Consider the following 21,148-nt stretch of genomic DNA (forward strand, 5'->3'; position numbering starts at 1 on the left):
CTGGATGTGTGAAAGGTAAGACAGTAAAACTTTCCTAAGAATGTAAATAGTTTATTAAGGAATTAATGGTGACAAGTAGCTTAGATTCAGCATTGTGCCACTTTGCCATAGTGTCTTCTTCTCTTTTTTTTAAACTATAGTCACTCCAGCTTTCCTTTTATTCTTTAATTTTTTCATAAATTTTTATTTATTTTTAAATTTTTGGCTGCGTTGGGTCTTCATTGGCTGCACACAGGCTTCCTCGAGTTGTGGCGAGCGGGGGCTACTCTTTGTTGTGGTGCGCAGGCTTCTCACTGTGGTGGCTTCTCTTGTTGCGGAGCACGGGCTCAGGCACATGGGGTTCAGTAGTTGTGGCACGCGGGCTCAGTAGTTGTGGTTCGCAGGCTCTAGAACACAGGCTCAGTAGTTGTGGCGCACGGGCTTAGTTGCTCCGTGGCATGTGGGATCTTCCCGGACCAGGGCTCGAACCCGTGTCCCCTGCATGGGCAGGCAGATTCTTAACCACTACGCCACCAGGGAAGTCCTCCTTTTATTATTGATAGTAGTTGCCTAAAGATATATCTTTTTACTTTTAATATACCTATATCATTATATTTGAAGTGAGTCTCTTGTGAAGAACATATAGTTGGGTCTTATTTCTTTTTAATTTATTCTGACAGTCTCTGACTTTTACATTTAATTATTGATATTTTTATTTAAGCCTACTATTTCATTATTTGTTTTATTAGTTGTTCCTTCTATTTTTCATTTCTCTGTTTCCCTTTTTCTGCCTCTTTTTGGATTATTTAGACATGTTTTAATATTACATTTAAATTTTTCTCTTGTGTTTTTTACTGTCTCTTTATATAGTATTTTTAGTGTTGGTTCTAGGGATTATAATATACATATTCAATTTTTCACAGTCCACTCAGAATCAATATTTTACTACTTTAAGTGGAAAAATATTACCACCATATAGTTCCCTTTACCCTCCCTCCTTTATATTGTAGTTGCTTTTTATATAGTCTATCTACATACATCAAAAGCTTCATCAGAAAATGTGATAAATTTTACTTTTAATCATCAAACATATTTTAAAGAACTCAACAAGAGAGGTTGTTCTATTTACCCAGATGTTTACCATTTTTTTGCTCTTCTTACGTTCCTAATGTTCCAGGTTTCTTTCTGGTAACATTTCCCTTTTATTTGAAGCACTTCTTTTAAGGATTCTTTCAGAAAAGGTTTGCTGGTGAGGGACTTTCAGTTTCAAGTTCTGCATATAAGGAGCCTGGAAGCTGCCACTCCATCCTAACAAGTAAAAATCTGAGCAGACTGAAAAATCAACAACTTTTCCTGGATCCATAACAGAGAAAACATAGGGCAAACCACTGCCCCCAATATTGGAGAGACAGAAAGGCAAATAAAGGGATTTGTAGCTTACCAGAGCAGAGACTCAGTAGCAGAAACCACTGCAGGAAACCAGTGCTAGGGTAGAGAAACCTGCATTGTAATTGACCATATACAAAAAATTCTACAGCTAACATCAAACTTAATGGTGAGAAACTTGAAGCTTTCCAACTAAGATCAGGTACCAGGCAAGGATGTCTCCCTACTGTACCATTTGTTTTCAACATCATACTGGAAGTTTGAGCTAATGCAATAAAAAGTGAAATAAAAGGTATACAGATTGAGAAAGAAAAAACTGTCTTTGTTCACAGAAGACATGATTGTCTATATAGAAAATCCAAAAGAATCAACCAAAGAACTCCTGTAACTAATAAGCAATCATAGCAAGGTTGCAGGATACAAGGTTAATTTTAAAAAGTCTGTCACTTTGCTATATACCAGCAATGAACAAGTAGAATTTGAAATTAAAAACACAATACCATTTACATTAGTATCCCCAAAATGAAGTATGTATAAATCTAACAAAATATGTATAAGATCTATATGAGGAAAACTACAAAACTCTGATGAACAAAAATCAAAGAAAACTAAATAAATGGACAGCTAGTCCATCTTCATGGATAGGAAAACTCAAAATTGTCACTATATCAGTTCTTCCCAATTTGATCTCTAGATTCAATGCAATGCCAATCAAAATCCCAGCAAGTATATTCCATGGATATTGACAATATGAATCTAAAGTTTATATGAAGAGGCAAAAGACCCAGAATAGCCAACATAATATTAAAGGAGAGCAAAGTTGGAGGACTCATGGTATCTGACTTCAAGACTTGCTATGGAGCTACAGTAATCAAGACTGTGGTATTGGTGAAAGAATAGGCAAACAGATCGATGGAAGAGAATAGGGAGTTCAGAAATAGAACCCCATAAATATAGTCGACTGATCTTTGACAAAGGAACAGAGGCAGTACAATGGAGCAAAGATAGTCTGTTTAACAAATGGTACTGGAAAACTGGACATCCACCTGCAAAAATAATGATAATAATAATCTAGACACAGATATTACACTCGTCACAGAAATCAGTCGATCACAGACCTACATGTAAAACACAAAACTGTAAATGGCCTAGAAGATAACATAGGAGCTTCCACAGTTTCTGAAGAGAATTTGCTGACATTCAAATTGTAATTCTCCTATAAGTAATGTGATATTTTCTCTGGCTACTCGCAAGATTTTTTCTTTGTATTTAGTTTTTAGCAGTTTGATTGTGATGTGTCTAGGCATGGATTTCTTTGGGTTTATACTATACTATTTGAGATCCATTGAGCTTCTTAAACCTGTAAGTTTATGTCTTTCGCCAAATTTGTGATGTTTTTTGCCATTATGTCCTCAAATATCTTTTCTACAGCATACCCTTTCTCATCTCCTTCTGGGCCTCCAATGACACAAATGTTAAACCTTGAGTATTTTCCTACAGCTTCCAGGACCGTGTTCATTAATTTTTCAGTATTTTTTCACCCTTTTGTTTGGATTGAATAATTTCTATTGATCTACCAATAAATTCACTATTTATTATTTTCATTTTCCTTTTGAGCCCATCTTGTGTGTTTTTTACTTTGGTTATTGCATTTTTCCGTTCAAAATTTCCAACTTGATTCCTCTTTATATATTCTGTTTCTCTGCAGAGACCTTCTATCTTTCCCTTCATTTCCAAAGTGTTCTTTACTTCTTGGAACATTTTAATAATAGTTACTTTAAAGTCTTCGATAATCCCAGCACCTGTCATCATGGCATTGGTGTCTGCTGGTTGTCTTTTCCGATGTGAGTTGAAGGTTTTTCCTGGTTCTCTGTATGCTGATTAATTTTAGATGCTATCTTGGATGTTTTGGGAGACTCCGAGTTATGAGATTCTGGGGCTTGTTTAGAGTCTGTGGGGAACGTAGCTATTTTTAACGGGCCATCAACTTGTTTGGGTTCAGGCTGCACACTGCAGCCAGCCTTCTGTGGGTTTTGGCTCCGGGCTCAGTTCAGTTTTAAAGCCCCTGCAGTGCTATTCAGATCTGTCTCATGTGTGTGCCGCTCAGTGGCCAGTCTGGGACCTGGACAGCGTTCTATCCCATAATTCAGTTCTCGGAATCTTTGGTATATTATTTAGGGTCAGATCCACATATGTACAGCTAGGGAGTGAGCCAAGGAGTTCAGAGACAATCTTATGGGGTGGTTTTCCCAAGCTATACTCTCTCCCCAAATTTCCCCATTACCAGTTCTTCCCTGGGGCTCACCTTTTAGTCTCTGACCTCAGAAAGATGGGGCTTTAGCTATTGTGCTGTGCTGTGTACTTCCCACAGCTGTACCCATGTCTGGGACCAAGCAGCAGGAGGGAAGAGAGAGAAAAATAGCTATGGGGGTTCACCACATCCTCTTGGGACACAGCTCTTCTGATCAAAACATAACGGTTCCCCTTCTTCGGTTCTAGGCACCCATAGGCCCCCGTTGCTGCTTGCTGTCTTTGCTGCTACTGCAGGATTTCCTGGAGTGCAAGAAAACAGAAAAGGGGGGAAAACCCTGGAGATTTCCCCTATTCTCTTTGAGCATCAGGAGATTTCTTTCCTGCCCTTCCAGACAGAACTAGAGGGCTTCCCTTGGAGCTCTCTCTCTGTCCCTGCCCAGTATCTACTTCTAGGTTTGGGGCTGCCTTGATTCTAGGCCAGGGATAGCAGAGGAAAAGTAAATGATAAACTCACCACCAGTTTGGTCGTACTTTGGATTTAGGTATGTCTTCTTTCCCAATCTGCATGTTGTTTACTTTTCAGAATCCTCAAATAGCTGCCCTATGCATTCTGTCCAGGTTTGTTTGTTTTTTTGTTTGTTTGTTTGTTTTTTGCGGTACGCAGGCCTCTCACTGCTGTGGCCTCTCCCGTTGCGGAGCACAGGCTCCGGACGCGCAGGCTCAGCAGCCATGGCTCACGGGCCCAGCCGCTCCGCGGCACGTGGGATCTTCCCGGACCGGGACACGAACCCGTGTGCCCCGCATCGGCAGGTGGACTCTCAACCAGTGCGCCACCAGGGAAGCCCTCTATCCATGTTTTATAGCTGCATTGAGTGAGATAAACAGGGTATAGTTACCCCATTTTACTTGAAATTGGACCTCCTCTTTCTTTAATATCTTGCTACAAATATGTCTCTATTTATTCACAGAATCTCTCTTGTAATTTTTACAACTTTTTCTCTTTGGAAAATCCTCCTCAACTGCTGAATAACAATTTTGCCGTAGGTAATGTAGAAGCAGAGAAGGAGACAGGGCTTCTTACTGAGGGAGTGTTCTTGGGAGAAAACTCTAAGGAAGGAAAGGAAAGAAGCAGGAGAAGCAGCTAAGCAAAGAAGTGGTTTCAGCAGAGGTCTAGCCATCAGCCTTGATTCCACAGAGAACTCTAGGGCAAAGATGGTACCACACAGTTGTCTCCCTTGAGGCAAAGGGGCTGGTCTTTTGCTCCTTAATACCAGTCAGTCATTGGCTATGTTGAGGGGTATATGACCTCTTAGGCGTCTCTGAGTGAGGTGGGTTCTGTCAGCAGAGAACGCTTCTCCAGAGAAGAGTACAGCTGTGAGCTGTTAGCAGCCAACAGTCACAGCTGCTAAATATAAAATAAACAGAGCCGATCTTGGTTCTGGGTGACGTGGAGTCAGGAGCTGGGGGGCGGGTGCACTAGAGTGGTAAAGGAGCTCTGGGTGGGGCGTCAGCACCATCATTACAGTGATTAATCGTACGTTTCAGTGGTGATAGTCGCTAAATGCCCCATTTCCTTCCAGGACACCGAGGACCCCTAACTAGTGCTGGCGTTGAGGAACCGTGCTCAGGCTGAAATAATCAGCCTCCAGGGCAGTGGGTGTCAACAGTTAGTGTGCATCAGAATCACTTGGGGAGCTCGTTAAAGATGCAGCTTCCAGCACCAGTGCTGAGATTCGTATTCAGTAGGTCTGCATGAAGTACATTTTACCGAGGAACTCCGTGACTCACCTTGAGATCACGTGAGTGATCGTACAACCCAACCTATTTCAATGATGGCAAACATCACTCTGTCTTAATTTTGTCTCCCCCAGTAAATCTGAAGCTTCTAGGGGCAGATGTTAAACTTCAGTCGTTTTTCCTATAGTGATGTTCACAACCAACCGTATATTTTTTTTAATACTGAATGTTTTTTAAAAGTCCTTTCCACTCACTGTTCCAGTGATCCAAGTAACCACTTTATGGGAGCCTGAACTAAAGTGGTTATAAGTATCTGGGGCACAAAAACAAAATGTCAGAGCATGAGCCGTAGGAGTTACAGGATCCACGAAGGCAATAAAGGCAAGTAGCCTCATCAGTGGTGAACCATAACTTTAAAAATTAATCTTCAGACAGTCCAGGAGTATCAGAGGCTGACTGACACAAAATGCCCGTCTCTGCCAAGTGCCCAGCGCCAGGAATCAAAAACATATGGCTGGGGTGGGCCTGGGAGAGGAGCATCTGTTTTTACAGTTGTAATTGTCCCTATAGATTCGGGTCAGCATCAATCATAGCATTTTTCACACAAAGGACAGAATATTGATCAGTACCTAAGCCTGCCTAACAATATCAGCTCCATTTTGGATAGCTAGACAGACTCTCAGATCCAAAATGAAACAGTATTTCCAAAGGGACATAATAAAATAAAAGCTAATATGAGAAACCAATAGACTATCAAGTAGTCCTTTAATTCCTTTGTAAGAATTAGGCGGCACACCGTGAGAGCAAAGGATTTACTTAGGAAGATCTGCTTAATAAGGTAAAGTATCTTCCCACAGAAAATCTTAAAAAATAAGCAGTGATACTCTACTGCACTTTCATCCTTTATGATTTTATTAGCTTATCAGACACACAGTACTACACCCTTAAATAGGGGAGTTACTTTTTCTATTCTTGAAGACCAAATGGAAGGTTTATCCAGTTGTAGTTTAGAAAATCTGACATGTAAGGAAGCACGTTAAGATTTTTATGGACCATTAAAAGTACAGATATTTTAATGATTACTCAGATCAAAATGTCATGTATGGTCATAACAAATAAGTAGTTTGGGATCTGTTATTCCCAAAGGAGGTACCGTTGTGGCTGACCCTTGCCCAAGGGCATGTTTATAAATATATCAGCTTTAGAAAACGGATGAAGCACCTAGTTGTTTATATTCCTTTAATGACTGACTCTTTGCCTGCTTCTGATGTATAGTCAGACTAGCTTCTTGTTTGCTGATAAATCCTCCTAGGACTCAGTAGGTCAAAGTAAAGAACCAGTGTTGTGTGGCAACCCGTGATCATCTGTCTGACTTCCTTGAGGAAAGAGAAGCTCTGAGCTGAGGCAATGTATAGTAGGCAAGAAATTGATTAATAGGCATCAGGAAAGATCATTTTTCTGACTTCATTTATGTGCTTGTGTAAGCAGGTAAGCTACACTAGTCGTGCCTCTGAGAAAAAGTAAAAACGGATTGGGGATGAGTTGGGAAATTGTCCGGGGAGCTGTAATTCTGGAAGGCCATTTTGTCTCTTGGGTTTAATAGTTTCTGGAGGAATCCAGAGATCGTGACAGTGAGCGTGGGTGACTTGGGCTAGACGTTGTATTGTAGGCTGGGCTTTCTGGGACGCTGACTCTGAGATAGAGCATAGAGGGTAGGATGCTTATTAGGGTGTACCCTTGAGATCCCCTTCTTGGGGAAAGGAGGGGAAGGAAGAAGGAATGAGCAGAAGGAGAAGCCGAGCTGTGAGGCAGGCCCAACAATAGCTTCGGCAGACCCACAAGGAGCTCGGGAGCTAGAATGGTCCTTCAGAGTTGTCCTCAGTTGGGCCAAAATGGCTGGGAGTTTATATTTCCGCCTTGAGCATTGGATATGGACAACCTCAGAAAGTACCAGGGAAACCACCTTTGGGTCAGGTTGGCTCTCTGCAGCTGAGGCAGTCCCTGAAGAGGCTGAGAGCTGAGGGTTGTCACCATCAGGACCCCTAGCAGCTAGGACAACAAGGATTTCTTTGAAGGAGGAACTGGACAGTGCATGAAAGTGGCCACCACACCCAGTCAAATCTGGGCTGTGGCTTATCTGAGTGATTATACCAGGTAATGGCAACCCCAAAGAACTGCAAGGCCGGTTGTCAAAGACAAGTCATGCTGCCTGAATTTTGTTGCTTCTGCCTCTAAGAATGATTTTTCTTTTGAGATTTGACAGGGAAGGGCAGAAGGGAAGGGTTCTGGACCTGGCCCTAGGTCCGTCACAGGGGTGAGGCAAGGTAGAGTGGAGTCAAGGGTGGAGGTGACACATGCTGAGGCTGCCCATGGAGCATCAGAATGGTGAGTGGGTATATCGTCGAAGGCCTTCAGTCAGGGTCAAGCCGTCAATATAGGACATCCAAAATGAAACAAAAGTCAGGTGGGAGTAATACTTGGAAGGCCATGTAGCCTGTTAGCCTGCAAGGCACTGGGACAGAAATGGTAACAACTACTTTATTAAGTGCTTCTGTGGCTCAGGGACCCTGCTAAGCACTTTCACACATCATCTCACTTCCGGCTTAAAACTCTGTGCGGTAAGCATTATTATCTCCATTTCCATTTTGATGGGCAAAGAAACCAATTCAGAGAGGAACTTACTCAAAATTACATGGCTGGTAAGTGGCAGAAATTCTGGAGACAGATTGCCTAGGTTCGAATTCTGGCTCCTACTAGATATGTGGCCTGGGGCAAATTACTTAACCTCTCTGTTGCTCAGTATCTTCATCTTTAAAATGGGAATAATAATAATAATTATCTCTTACAGCTGTTATGAGCATTAAATGCGTTAACAAGGGCTATGTAATTGTGTGTGAACTAAGTGAATAAGTCAGCCTAACTCCCAAGCCCATGTTCTTGACTATTATGCTACCCTGGCAGGACTCAGATTCTCAGGATATGGAGAGAGAGACCAAGGCAGCCTAAGTACTAGGAAGTAGCTAAGATATTAGGCAATTAATCATTCATTCACTTATTCACAGATATTTACTGAGTACCTCTATATATGTGCTAGGCATTTTTCTAGGTAATGGAGATAAAGCAATGAAGAAAACAGCTAAAGTCCCAGCTATCATATAGCTCATATTCTAGTGGGGAGACAGGTAATAAACTAAATGATAGACAAATACCTAAATAGTGTCAGGTAGTGGTAAGAGTTATGAAGAAAATGAAAGCAGGATAAGACACGGGAAGCTATGGAGGTGGGGCTCTGGGGAAAGGGTAAGCCTTTCTGACGAAGTGACATTTGAGCAGAGACCCAAATGAGTCAGGGAAGGAGTCAGGCAGTAATCTGGAAGGCAAGCCCAGGCAGAGAAAATAGTGAGAAGAGCAGGCCCCTCGGAGCTGTCCTGAGTTGGGAGAGCTGGGCTGCCCTCAGAAGGAGATGAGATCTGGGGCAAAGCCGTTGTCTTCAGCGGAGGTGACCCCCAAAGCGGGCCGACAGCTGAAGGCCGCCTTCCAGCAGCATGCCCAGCAGCAGGGGGAGTAAGTGTCTCATTCCTTAAGGGCCATCTGGGTGGCACATCCCAGCTTCCATCACCCTGTTCGTGCTTCAGCTGCTTGTCCTACTGTTTGGCTGACCCCTGGAAAAATGAATCTTTGTCACCAAAAATATACGCTAAACATTGTGAAAATTTCATCGAAGTTCTTGTGCAGAAGTACCAAGGTTGAAATGTTACTTTGGATGTAAGTAGCTAGAAGGACAATGTAAATATTGGAACACTGATCTCTGAACACGGGGGGAAAGAGCAAAAGTCTAAATCTGAACGTTCTCTGGAAGGGAGTACTTGGCAGATGGGTGAATTAAAAATGGGATACCATGGATCCTTTTGCAACTTGATAACACATCAGCACTGCCCACATGCTCTAGAAACCATGTGAATGAGGAAGGCTGTCATTAGAGCTGGAAATTGCTTTGTGATTTTAGCAATGGTTTGCTCCTGGACCAGGTTCAGATTGCCCAGTTTCTGAATTCTAACCAGTAATTGCTGTTATAGTGTGTTGGGGAGATGGCTGCTGGAGATTGTGGCAAGAAGATCGAATTCTCTGCCTTTTTAAGGCATCTTAATCACGATTTGGGCAGCATAGGAGCCTTCAGCTGAGTAAACTGAACAGCCATTTCCATAGCAGAGAAATAAGCTACTGTTTGATCCAGAGAGGGAGCTTTCGGCTGTTGTTTGTTGACCTGAGCCAAGGGAAACAAGATGACAGATTGGACAAGCAAACACCATGCAATTTATGCCCTTCACAGACTGTCAAACATTAATTTAATTTAATTTTAATCATTACCATCTGGTGCTTATATAGAGCATCAGGCCCAGATATTTCCTTAGCTTGAACTGGGGAACAGTGCTGCGCCTTGGCCTGCAGCCACACCCAGGCACCCCGAGGAGGGGGCAGGGGGACCGTGGGAGGGGAGGGGTACTGATGCCAGGCGTGCAGTCATCCCCAGCCCCTAAAGCTGTAAATGGGACCTGTTGTTGGTGCTGCGGTCCCATCGTGGGTCAGTGGCCTCTTCTTCTGCCTCCAGTCATAGAGGCATAACTGCTGAGTCACGTCTTTGAACTCCTGGACATTGGCAAAAGGGACTGGCTGGGGATGGTGTCTGGGTGAACTGGGGCATCTGACGCTGTGGCTCAAACCTCTTGAGCAGCTAAAGTGACCAGGAGCCACATTTAAGCTGTTCATGAAGTAATTACTAAGCACTGACAATAGGGATAAGGGACTGGGATCAGCCGACGTTTGAGTTTTCATCACCCTTGAGAATCTGTGACTCTTTGTGTCAATCACAGTGCCAAGCCCAGCAGGGAATAAGGAAGAAGTATAAGGCAGCACCCCTGCCCTACAAGTCACCTCAGTCCCAGGAGGGATTCCCCTTTCTTCCCAGTCCCCAGACTGAGCCTCAGGTTATTGGTGGCTAGTGGGGGTAAAGGACTGCCAGTGAAGTCCCAAGGGAGTAGGAGAGGGGGCATGGAGAGAGACCTCCCTCATTATCCTGAGCTTAATTTCTCAAATGCAAGGTACCTCAGTACCCACAAGGCTGGAGGAAGCCAGCTCAGGCTTCAGGAGACAAATACTGAGCCCTGTTCATGGCTTTGTGGACCAGGATCACATGACCCACTTGAAAGAGGAGGAGCAAGTTTTCCCCGTTTCTCTGAAAATAGAAGCAGGCCTTTTTTTCCTGAGTTTTCGCAAGTAATTTTGTTTACTTTTTAATTTTTTTAATTTTTAAAATTTTATTGAAGTATGGTTGATTTACAATGTTGTATTAATTTTTTCTGTACAGCCAAGTGACTCAGTTATACGTATATATACATTCTTTTTCATATTCTTTTCCATTATGGTTTATCACAGGATATTGAATATAGTTCCCTGTACTATACAGTAGGACCTTGTTGTTTATCCATCCTGTATATAATAGTTTGCGTCTGCTAATTCCAAACTCCCAATCCTTCCCTTCCCTACGTCCCCTCCCCCTTGGCAACCACAAGTCTGTTCTCTATATCTGTGAGTCTGTTTTTGTTTCATAGATATGTTGATTTGTATTTTAGATTCCATGTATAAGTGATATCACATGGTATTTGTCTTTCTTTTTCTGACTTACTTCACTTAGTATGATAATGTCTAGGTCCATCCATGTTGCTGCAAATGGCATTATTTCACTCTTTTTTATGGCTGAGTAATATTCCAGTGTGTGTGACGTGTGTGTGTGTGTGTGTGTGTGTGTGTGTGTGTGTGTGTGTGTGTGTACCACATCTTCTTTATCCATTCGTCTCTTGATGGACTTTTAGGTCTTTTCCATGTCTTGGCTATTGTAAATAGTGCTGCTATGAACATAGTGGTGCATGTATCTTTTCGAATTATAGTTTTGTCTGGTTATATGCCCAGGAGTGGGATTGCAGGATCATATGGAACTCTATTTTTAGTTTTTTGAGAAACCTCCATACAGTTTTCCATAGTGGCTGCACCAATTTACATTCCCACCAACAGTGTAGGAAGGTTCCCTTTTCTCCACACCCTCTCCAGCATTTGTAATTTGTAGACTTTTAAATGATGGCCATTCTGACTGGTGTGAGGTGATACCTCATTGTAGTTTTGATTTGCATTTCTCTAATAATTAGTGATGTTGAGCATCTTTTCATGTCAGCAGCAATTTTAAATACATGCCCATTGCCAAAATAATTCAGATAATATAGAAAAGTAGAAAGTAACAAGTTGGTCACAGACAGATACAGAACCACTGTTAACATTTTGGGATATGTCTTTATGTCTTCACACACACACACACACACACACACACACACACACACACAAATGGGATCATGTTATAGATAATGAAAAGCACAATCTCTTGCTGGGTGATTCTCTTCTCCAGCCAGATGTCAGCATGACCAGAAGGAACATTCAGGGACGTCAAGCAGGGAAAGGGAGAGTGGCATTGCAAAAGTTGCCACTTCAGATTTCAAGGCTGGATGTTCCTTCCAGCTCAAGCTGTGTCTGTCCAACCCACCTCTTGGCAACCACCAAGGGCTGACTTGCCAGCCCTTCTGAAATGTGAGGCCACCTCTATTCAGAACGTGAATCTTGTTTCTTTCTAAGAAGCATCACATTTTTTCCCTTTAAAAAGTAACAGAAAGCACTTTTCATCATGGAGGGCTAAGGGGCAAGTGCAGGTCGGAAGAAACCAGTTTGCAAGAGTTAAAATGGAGCATGGTAAGGAAAGAAAGATTCATTTTGTGCCTTCCTTTCCTGACTGCACAGATTTTTTTCTTTATGTTAAAAGAGAACAGTATTCCATACAGAGCCCATTTTGATCTACATGCATCAAAATTAAAAGGATGTAATCTCCAACTGTATTTTGTCCCAGGTAAGGATGTGGTTGAAGCTGTCTCCGTGGGGGAACTCGACTCCCTTCTGGAGAGTGACTAGAGAATAGAGGCCCACAGAGCCAGGCCTGTGGGAGAGGAGTGGTGAAGGAAGCCAGCCAGGCCTGTTTTGGTGGAGAAGGGAAGTCTTAGATCCGTGGGAAGGTGGGCTGCACTTATTTTATATTCTTCTGGAAGTTGGAATCAGAATGGGAGGACCAAACTTATTGTGAGGCAGGGAGCTGACACACGAGATTTGAGAGGATGGAAAAGAAAAAGGAGTGAAGGCAGTTGATATTAATTTAGCACCTACTATCTGTCAGAAGTTGTGGTGAATTCCTTGTATTAGCTTATTTAATCTTCATAGTAATCTTAAGAGGTAGATAATACTACTTCTGGTATTTTATAGCTAAAGAGAGTAAGACTCAGAAAGGTTAAGATATTTGCCTAAAGTTGCAAAGTGAGTCAGGTTCAAACTCATATCTGCTTGGCTCCAAGAAGTGGGCTCTATTTTCCCACATCACACTCTCTGAAAGTGGAATGGGTATCCCTCATGAGCTAATGTGTTCCTGGTAACCTGGGTGGATTTAAGCAAAAACTAGATGATCATTTGTCAGAGCCATTCTTAAGAAGCGATTCATGCATTGGTACAGACCTGGAGCACGTGGTTTCTAAGAATCTTTCCAGTTGCGTGTTCTAACAAGGTCTCTCTAACTAAAACGTGTCACTGTTGCTTGTCTTCTAGGACATCTACTATGGTCATGATTAGAATTACTTTTTGTGGCTAAGGTATCATCCTCAGAGAAAGTACCTGAAGATATAGTCCCACGAATGTTTGCTTGGAGGACCAACTCCAGCACACATGATTGGTACCCTACCCATTTCTGCTCAGCACTGACCATTTCCATGCATACCCATGCAACAAGCACCCAAAACTCTCTACCTGAGGGGGCTTTCTTTTGGTTCTTTAAGGGTAGGCCAGAAGTGCCAGAAAGTTAACATCCTTGGGAGTAGTCTTCAGCTAATAACAGATGGGATTTGGAAGAGAAGTATTCTGGTTTCCTTGTCCTTGTCTGAGATAACTCCAAGGTATGCTTCATAGAGTCTCCCAGAGTTCCCCAGTAGGATTGAGTCCTAGTTGCCCATAGGAGTGACGTGCTCTTTAACACACTCTTTTTTTTTTTTTTTTTTTTTCTGGTACGCGAGCCTCTCACTGCTGTGGCCTCTCCCGTTGCGGAGCAACAGGCTCCGGACGCGCAGGCTCAGCGGCCATCTTGATTGATTTGCTTCCCCTTCTTGTCTCATTTACCCTCTCGCTTACTGGTGCTTTCGGGAATCGTCTCAAATGAACTAGTTGTACTCAAATCCTTATCTCAGGGCCTGCTTTTGAGGGAACCCAAACGAAGATACCAATGTTATTTTACCCATTAGCACGGGGTTTCTCAGCCTCAGCACTGTTGACATTTTGGGCTAGAAAATTCTTTGTTGCGGAGAAGAGCGGCACTTCCTGTGCACTGTGGCGTGTTCAGCGGCATCCTTGGCCATCACCCACTAAATGCCGGTAGTGTCCTCCCCCTAGCTATGACAACCAAAAATGTCACCAGACATTGCCAAATGTCATCTGGGGGACCAACTCAGGTCCAGTTGGGAACCGCTGCTTGTCTGAGGTGCCCACAGGAAGCACAAGGAGGGGAGGCTGTGCAAGGCAGAGCTGTTGGGCTGCGCTGTTGGACAGGCTTCTTGGTGAGCCCTGGAGCTTAGTGGACAGTACAGGTGGGATGAAGAGGATGTGTGTGTGTGCAAGTGCGAGCGTGTGTGTGTGCGTGCGTGGGTGCGTGCGTGTGTGTGTCTTTCGGAAGAGGAAAATGATGAACTAAATCTTTCTGTTTCATAACTGTGCCTGGTGCCGGGTGTCCCTTGTCCAAAGTAGATGAACAGCTCAGAACTAAGTTGTAGCCCTTCACAGTTCCTTTTAGAAAAATGACAAGCACACGGAGACAATTTCGCTGTTTGTGTACCATCAGTTTTCAGGTGAGTTCAGTTTGGATGACAGGTCCTTAAGCAACCATTTCACAGCCTGGCAGTGTCTGGGTTGCTAGGAATGTTTTGACTTTTAAGTACTTTTATGCAGCTATTAAAACAAGCAATGTGCGGTTCCAACATGGAGAATGATGTCAGTGAGAGCAGAGGGTTCGATAAAGACGCAAATGCTGGGGCTTCCCTGCTGGCGCAGTGGTTAAGAATACGCCTGCCAATGCAGGGGACACGGGTTCAAGCCCTGGTCCGGGAAGATCCCACATGCCGCGGAGCAACTAAGCTCGTGCGCCACAACTACTGAGCCTGCTCTCTAGAGCCCACGAGCCACAACTACTGAGCCCACGTGCCACAACTACCGAAGCCCATGTGCGTAGAGCCTGTGCTCCACAACAAGGGAAGCCGCTGCAATGAGAAGCCCGTGCACTGCAATGAAGAGTAGCCCCCACTCCCTGCAACGAGAGAAAGCCTTTACACAGCAATGAAGACCCAACGCAGCCAAAAATAAATAAAAGAAAAAAGAAAAAAAAAGATGCAAATGCTTTCATAGTTGGAGCTTTGGGTCTGATTTGGCCTGGTATATGTGCAAAGGAGATCCCTGAAGAGAGTTACAGATTTTCAGATCTGGTAAAAGGAGATTGCAGATATAGGTTCCAAAACCCCTGTATTCCCTGTAAACAGAAGTAGCAAAGAGGTATAAATATAGGTTAAAAACTATGATAAAGTCTTCATTTTATCCACTGGATTCCTGGTTAAAGGTACTAATTGGGGTTTCTCATTTCCACTGTACTCCAGTACCTTCCAGGGTCAAGTAGGGAAGCAAGCTGATGGTGGAGACTGTATGTGCCCTGCCCAAATCCTATTGGATGTGCTCCGCACCAAGCTTTAGCGTGCTCTTCTCTTAATGACCAGCATCTGTGACCTTTTTCAGCTTTCCTTTGGGCTACTCGAGTTGCCTAACCTGTACACAGACCCTGGGAATCTATATCCACCCAGAGCCGCCCATAGCTAATGGACAGGAATATAAAAGTCCAGTTCCCTTGCCTCGTGTTGAAGTAAACTTTAGGTGTAGTTTACACTCCAAAGCTACACCCTGGGATGATTATGAAGCTGAGACTTCCTAAAATTGCAACCTTGCTTCTTGACTTCCTTTCTTTCTCTGTCCTGCTTTCACCACTCTCTTTTGGTCTCTCTGGGAGCACTTTCCCAAAAAATCACTTGCATAGGAATCCTCATCTCAAGGTCTGCTTCTGGGGAATCTGACCCAAGACAGAAGCATTCCAAAGTCTACATTTGAGTGGGAGAGGAGGTGAATTCTACCATTCACATGAGACGTTCTGTAATCTTATCCTCTCCTATAAGGTAGGCGTTCATTAGATGTTTCTTGCTGTAGTGATGATCTCAAGCTGGAGAACTGAGAAAAGAAACAGACCTCTGCCACCTATGCACTGCTCCCCTCCCTCCGCAGCTGACAGGGCCACAGAGGACCTTAGGAGGTGTTGATGAATCTCACTTAGCCAAGGGAAGTAAGAGAAGCTGGCTTTGCTCATGCTTTAAATGAATTAGATCTTTTTTTTTTTTTTTTTTTTTTTGAGGTGTGCGGGCCTCTCACTGTTGTGGCCTCTCCCGTTGCGGAGCACAGGCTCCGGAGGCGCAGGCTCAGTGACCATGGCTCACGGGCCCAGCCGCTCTGCGACACGTGGGATCCTCCCAGACCGGGGCACGAACCCGTGTCCCCTGCATCGGCAGGCGGACTCCCAACCACTGCGCCACCAGGGAAGCCCTAAATGAATTAGATCTTGGACACCCAAAGCTGTATCTGGGTGCTTTCGTACTTGAAAGGACATTGCCACAGAAGATAGTGATTCAGCAAAACAGGTCTGCAGTGAGGAAACGTGGATCAAAAATATATTGGGGTATGCTTCTGATACTTAATAGGGTTTGACAGTGTCTCTACAATTTTATTGCAAAACTGATTGATGATACAGCACTATTTTTTTTTTTTTTTTTTTTTTTGGTATGCGGGCCTCTCACTGCTGTGGCCTCTCCCGTTGTGGAGCACAGGCTCCGGACGCGCAGGCTCAGCGGCCATGGCTCATGGGCCCAGCCCCTCCGCGGCATGTGGGATCCTCCCAGACCCAGGCACGAACCCGTGTCCCCTGCATCGGCAGGCGGACTCTCAACCACTGCGCCACCAGGGAAGCCCCAGCACTATTTTTTTGGGTGCTTTCTACTTGTTTGGCAGTGTTTTCTCATGTATTATATATCATTGAATCCTTGTGGTCTGCTTGTGAGATATTAACATTGCCATTTTACAGGCAAGAAAGCTGAGGCTCAGAGAGGTTATGCTCCTTGCCTAAGGGTTACACTTGTAACAAGTGGCAAAGCTGGGATTTGAGCCCACGTTATTCTGATTCAGACAACTATGTGCTTAACCACCCACCAGAGTACAGGTCCCACACTGGCTCTCTTCTCTCTAAAGTGATCATGAAAGATTTATCAACATTTGCACAAGGCAGAAAACTATCTCATCTGAGAAAGTTTATATAGACAGTTTTCTTTTCCAAGAATAAGTAAATGCATAGGAAATTGAAATATATTAAATGAGCCTGACATGCTGCAATACAGAGAGTATGTTATATGGTGAGGTTTTCTCTAAGCTTTGCATTTTCTTGTTACAAGGTCAATATGATGATTAATGGTGTATGCACAAGGTAGAAAATTATTATTTTCTTTGCAGTTATTTAGAGGGTATTGCATCTGGTATAATTTCTCTCCTATTTGGGGGAATACTAGGATTGTCCTTGGATTTGGACTTTTGTTTTTCCCCCTCCTCTCCACTCCCAGCCTCTTTTTGGCCCTAGCACCAAGGCCAGAAAGGCTGCAGAACTACTCCTGTTTTACCCAGTTAATTCCCTCCAGGACTGAAAAAGGTGCTATTCCTGAATACTAACAGTTTTTGCAAACCTCAAATGCAATATGAGAACACTTTGGGACAACAGCCTTTAATGAAAAAAAAAAAAAAACGAACAATATATCCTGTATTTAGATACAGGATATGTGTTCATATTTTAGCTTAAGCAGTGAAGGGAGACTGCAGCTCTTCTTGAAATTTTAAGGTGTCATTTTTCAACAACACAGAAAGTAAAATTTGAAAGTGGTTGCAAAACAGTGGGTCTTTATCTTTATTTAGAACTAGATCCAGAGTTTAGAGCAAAATTCTCTTCTCTGGGGTTCAAATATTGTTTACCCCGAATAGAATATGCCTTCCTGTTTGATAGAAAACACATGAAAGCATTCTAATTGTGAAACAGCCCCAGGCAAGTGGTACTTAGGAAAATAAAATGCTAAGCATGGAATCAGGAAGCTGGAAAAACCCCTATGAGAACATCTAGTTCTGCCCTCATCTTCTAACTGAGAATGACTAGCTCATCCTGTATGGGTTTTTTCTATTTTGGTAGGATTTATAAATGTACATTGTCATCTTTAGTGCCCATTCACATGACGTGTTTCAGTTAATGGTGGAATATCTGGGTAATCACGGGAAGCCACCAGTACCTAAGAAAACACCTGGCACATAAACAGTATTTAGGAGAACTTTTAGTAGAAGGAATAAATGCATCAACAAATGAAAAAATGAAGGCTGAATAGTAGAAAATTTATGATGGGACTCTTACTGGTCTGATTAATTAATAAAATAGAAAGGAATTAGCCCAAGTTCAATGTCTTGCAAACTGTACCATTTCACATTACATAGTGTGGATTTTATCCTTCTCAATCAGTAAGGTGACTATGTAATATATATTCCAAACAAGGACCCTTTTGGGTGTGAAAGGGGGTGTTATTTTTTAAATTAATTAATTAATTTAGGGGACACTATTAATAATTGCACCAGGACAAGACTGCTCTGGGCAAAGTGGAACCAATAGTCACCCTCTCCATAAGGGATCAGGGGCAGAGGAAAAATCTATTCATACAGGCTCTAAAATAAGAAACAACGGGGTGTTAAGTCACAATTGAAGATTGGAGGACGTTCACTATCAATACTTCTGGCTTTCTCACCTTGGACATTCTTGTCTCATCTTGGAATTACGGTAAGAAATAGGGCAAAATGATAAAGACTCCCTTCCAATAATTAGGAAAGAAAGAAACTCTGACCAAAAGCTAGACTGAGAGTGTGCCCAGCAGCCCCCCAGCTCTCTCTCTTGCTTCACCAGCCTTTGGCTGGAACAAACGGGGTGCTCCCACCCCGGCCTTGCCTCCCCCTCTCCCTCCCCCTCCTCATGCCGCTCACCACCCTCTAGCGTCGCCACTTTAGTCGCAACTTCCGGCAGAATCGTTGAGGCTTATCCTCCACTTCCGGGACCCGCCTAACGGACACTTTCTGGAGAAGTCTTCCTCACTGCTGACTAGCCATGAGCGCCCAGAGCAAGCGGAGTTCCTCCGCCGAGGCGGAGGCTGCCATCAGCCGCCTGATCAACCTAAACTTGCAGGCCTCGTGCACCTACCTCTCCCTGAGCTATTACTTCGAAGGCGACAAGGTGGCTCTGGGGGGCGTGGGCCGCTTCTTCCGGGAGCTGGCTGAGGAGAAGCGCGAGGGCTCCCAGCTCCTCTGGAAGATGCAGCAGCAGTGGGGCAGCCGCGCCCCGGCCCAGGACGGGCAGAAGCTGTCGCCGGACGAGTGGAGCACCATAGTGGAAGCCGTGGAGGCTGCCATGGCCCTGGAGAAGAGCCTGAACCAGGCCTTCTTGGATCTCCATGCCCTGGGTTCTGCGAGCGCGGACGCCCAGCTCTGCGAGTTCCTGGAGAGCCACTTCCTGGAGGTGGAGAGGAAGATCCTCAAGAAGATGGGCGACCACCTGACCAACCTGCGCAAGCTGGCCGGGCCGCAGGCCGGGCCCCTGGCTGAGCAGGGCATCCCTTCGAAAGGCTCTTCTGCCAGCGCGACTAGGAGCCTCGCGGCAGCCCCGGAGAGACGCCTTTGCCTCCTCCAGTGAGATCTCCGCCCCAGCCTCCTCTTCCACCAGGAGGCAACGCTTTAACCACCTGTAAAACCTTCACCCGAGCCGAGGCACCAGATAGAAACTCCCCTCTCTTTGTAGAGGGGGAAAAAAAAGCTAGGTTGTGAGAAAAATAAAAGTATCTTAATAGCATGAAAGATTTGTAGTCTGTTTAATTCTCTAGATTGTTTATAAAGAAACGGTTCCTAACTTTTGCGTATCACCTGGGTACATTGAGTATCTGGTAAATTATGTTTTCTCTGTCAAGAAAAAGAAACACACCTGTTCAGAAAAGGTTGCGTAGAATTTTAGGGGTTTCATGACTTCTCTGGAGTCATTCTGGGTACTGGATTCAACTCTGTTGTTCTAAAATGTATCTTTGGTTTCTCCGAGCAGAGCAGAGAGCTGAGTATCTTGACCGTATCACATTGTGTCCCCCCCTCAACCCTCCAAACTCGTGATAAACTTGCTTTTCCTGATTTTCACATTGGCGTGATGCCATCTGCCTGTATTGAAGAGAGAGCCCAGTGAAATTCACCTTTGTGTCTCCCGTTAGGTTGCTACTGAGAACACTTTATTAACATCATACACTGACCTCTTTATGAAGCCTCTCAAAAGCAATTTCTTTCTGGTCTTAATATTAGGAATAACGGTGCTTCGCTTAGGTCATTGGTTTGTTTTTGTTTTATGGGCACTGTAAATGATGTAACTAATTAAGTTTCCTTATTTGACTGCCTGCTAAAAAGCTTAGAGCCAAATTTGTGGTCCACCCAGAGTAAACGAGTAAGATTGTATAAGCATTTTGCATACGCTTCATTCCTGGTTCTTCTAAGTGCTTATTGTAATTTACGGATTCTTTCAAGCCACCTTAAACCCCTTCTGGAACAAGGTTGTGTATAAACAGATACATAAACTTTTAAAATGCAGATTTTAAAATGCCTCTGTATTCATTTTAGAGAAAAGAGAAGATAACTTTAAGGAAGTACTAACAGAGCCAAAATGATTAGAATGGAGGTAGGTCAGATGGAGGTTACATTCCAGAAGCCAAGAGAAGGAGAAGCAGCAGTAAAATATAGCATTCTCTTAAAAAAAAAAGTGTTTCATTTTTCTGGTGAGTTGTTTTCCTGCTAAATCCGTGCATTTGTGTCTCACAAATAGCAATCTAATAATTGTGCATTATTTTCCTTGCACTTGGAAAAGCTGGAGTTATAACTTGTTCTCAAACCACAGAAGTGGAAAAAAATCAATTCTTTTCCTACAGCAACTTTCCTTCCTGGAGCAGGAAGACCAAAGGCATGCTATCATTTCTTTTATCTTACCAGGGTCAGAGGCATAGAAGAGTATTTTACAGAGATTGCGACACCTGTTTTGCTCAGTTAAGGAGAAAACCTTATCTTCCTGTTTTCATGCAAAGTCCTTTGATAATAAAAAAGAATATACTGGAAAAATTACTCCTATGGAAAAGAGTTTTTTTGCGCATTTGCTGATAGTTGGCAGTAAGAGATATAAGGAAGCAGTAAACAATTTTCAGCTTTGGATTAAAACTTAAAACCAAAATTATTTTCAAATTAGCACTCATATAGATACATAAATCTGAATGAGGAAAAAAACCACCTAATAACTATGAGACTAATTGAAAGACTATATTTGGTAGATTATTTGGGAAGAAGGATACAAACATTTGTTTCCAAACAATGACATATTTATCAGACCATATTTACTTATGAGTAATGTTACTCATATTTACTTACGAGTGTCTTTTAATATCAAGAATGGGGCTGTAGGAGAAAGCTTTATTAGAGTCTCCCAAATAGG

The 21,148-nt window shown here is 43.4% G+C and overlaps 1 protein-coding gene and 1 pseudogene across 3 annotated transcripts in view; both read left to right on the forward strand.

Moving 5' to 3' along the window:
• RPGR (retinitis pigmentosa GTPase regulator) overlaps positions 1 to 21,148 on the forward strand; it is a 274,383-nt gene that overhangs the window by 45,193 nt on the left and 208,042 nt on the right. The gene's annotated exons all lie outside the window — the stretch shown is intronic.
• LOC137216461 (ferritin light chain pseudogene) lies at positions 16,170 to 19,456 on the forward strand (annotated as a pseudogene).

Source organism: Pseudorca crassidens, chromosome X (assembly GCF_039906515.1).
Source record: "Pseudorca crassidens isolate mPseCra1 chromosome X, mPseCra1.hap1, whole genome shotgun sequence".
Taxonomy (NCBI): Eukaryota; Metazoa; Chordata; class Mammalia; order Artiodactyla; family Delphinidae; genus Pseudorca; species Pseudorca crassidens.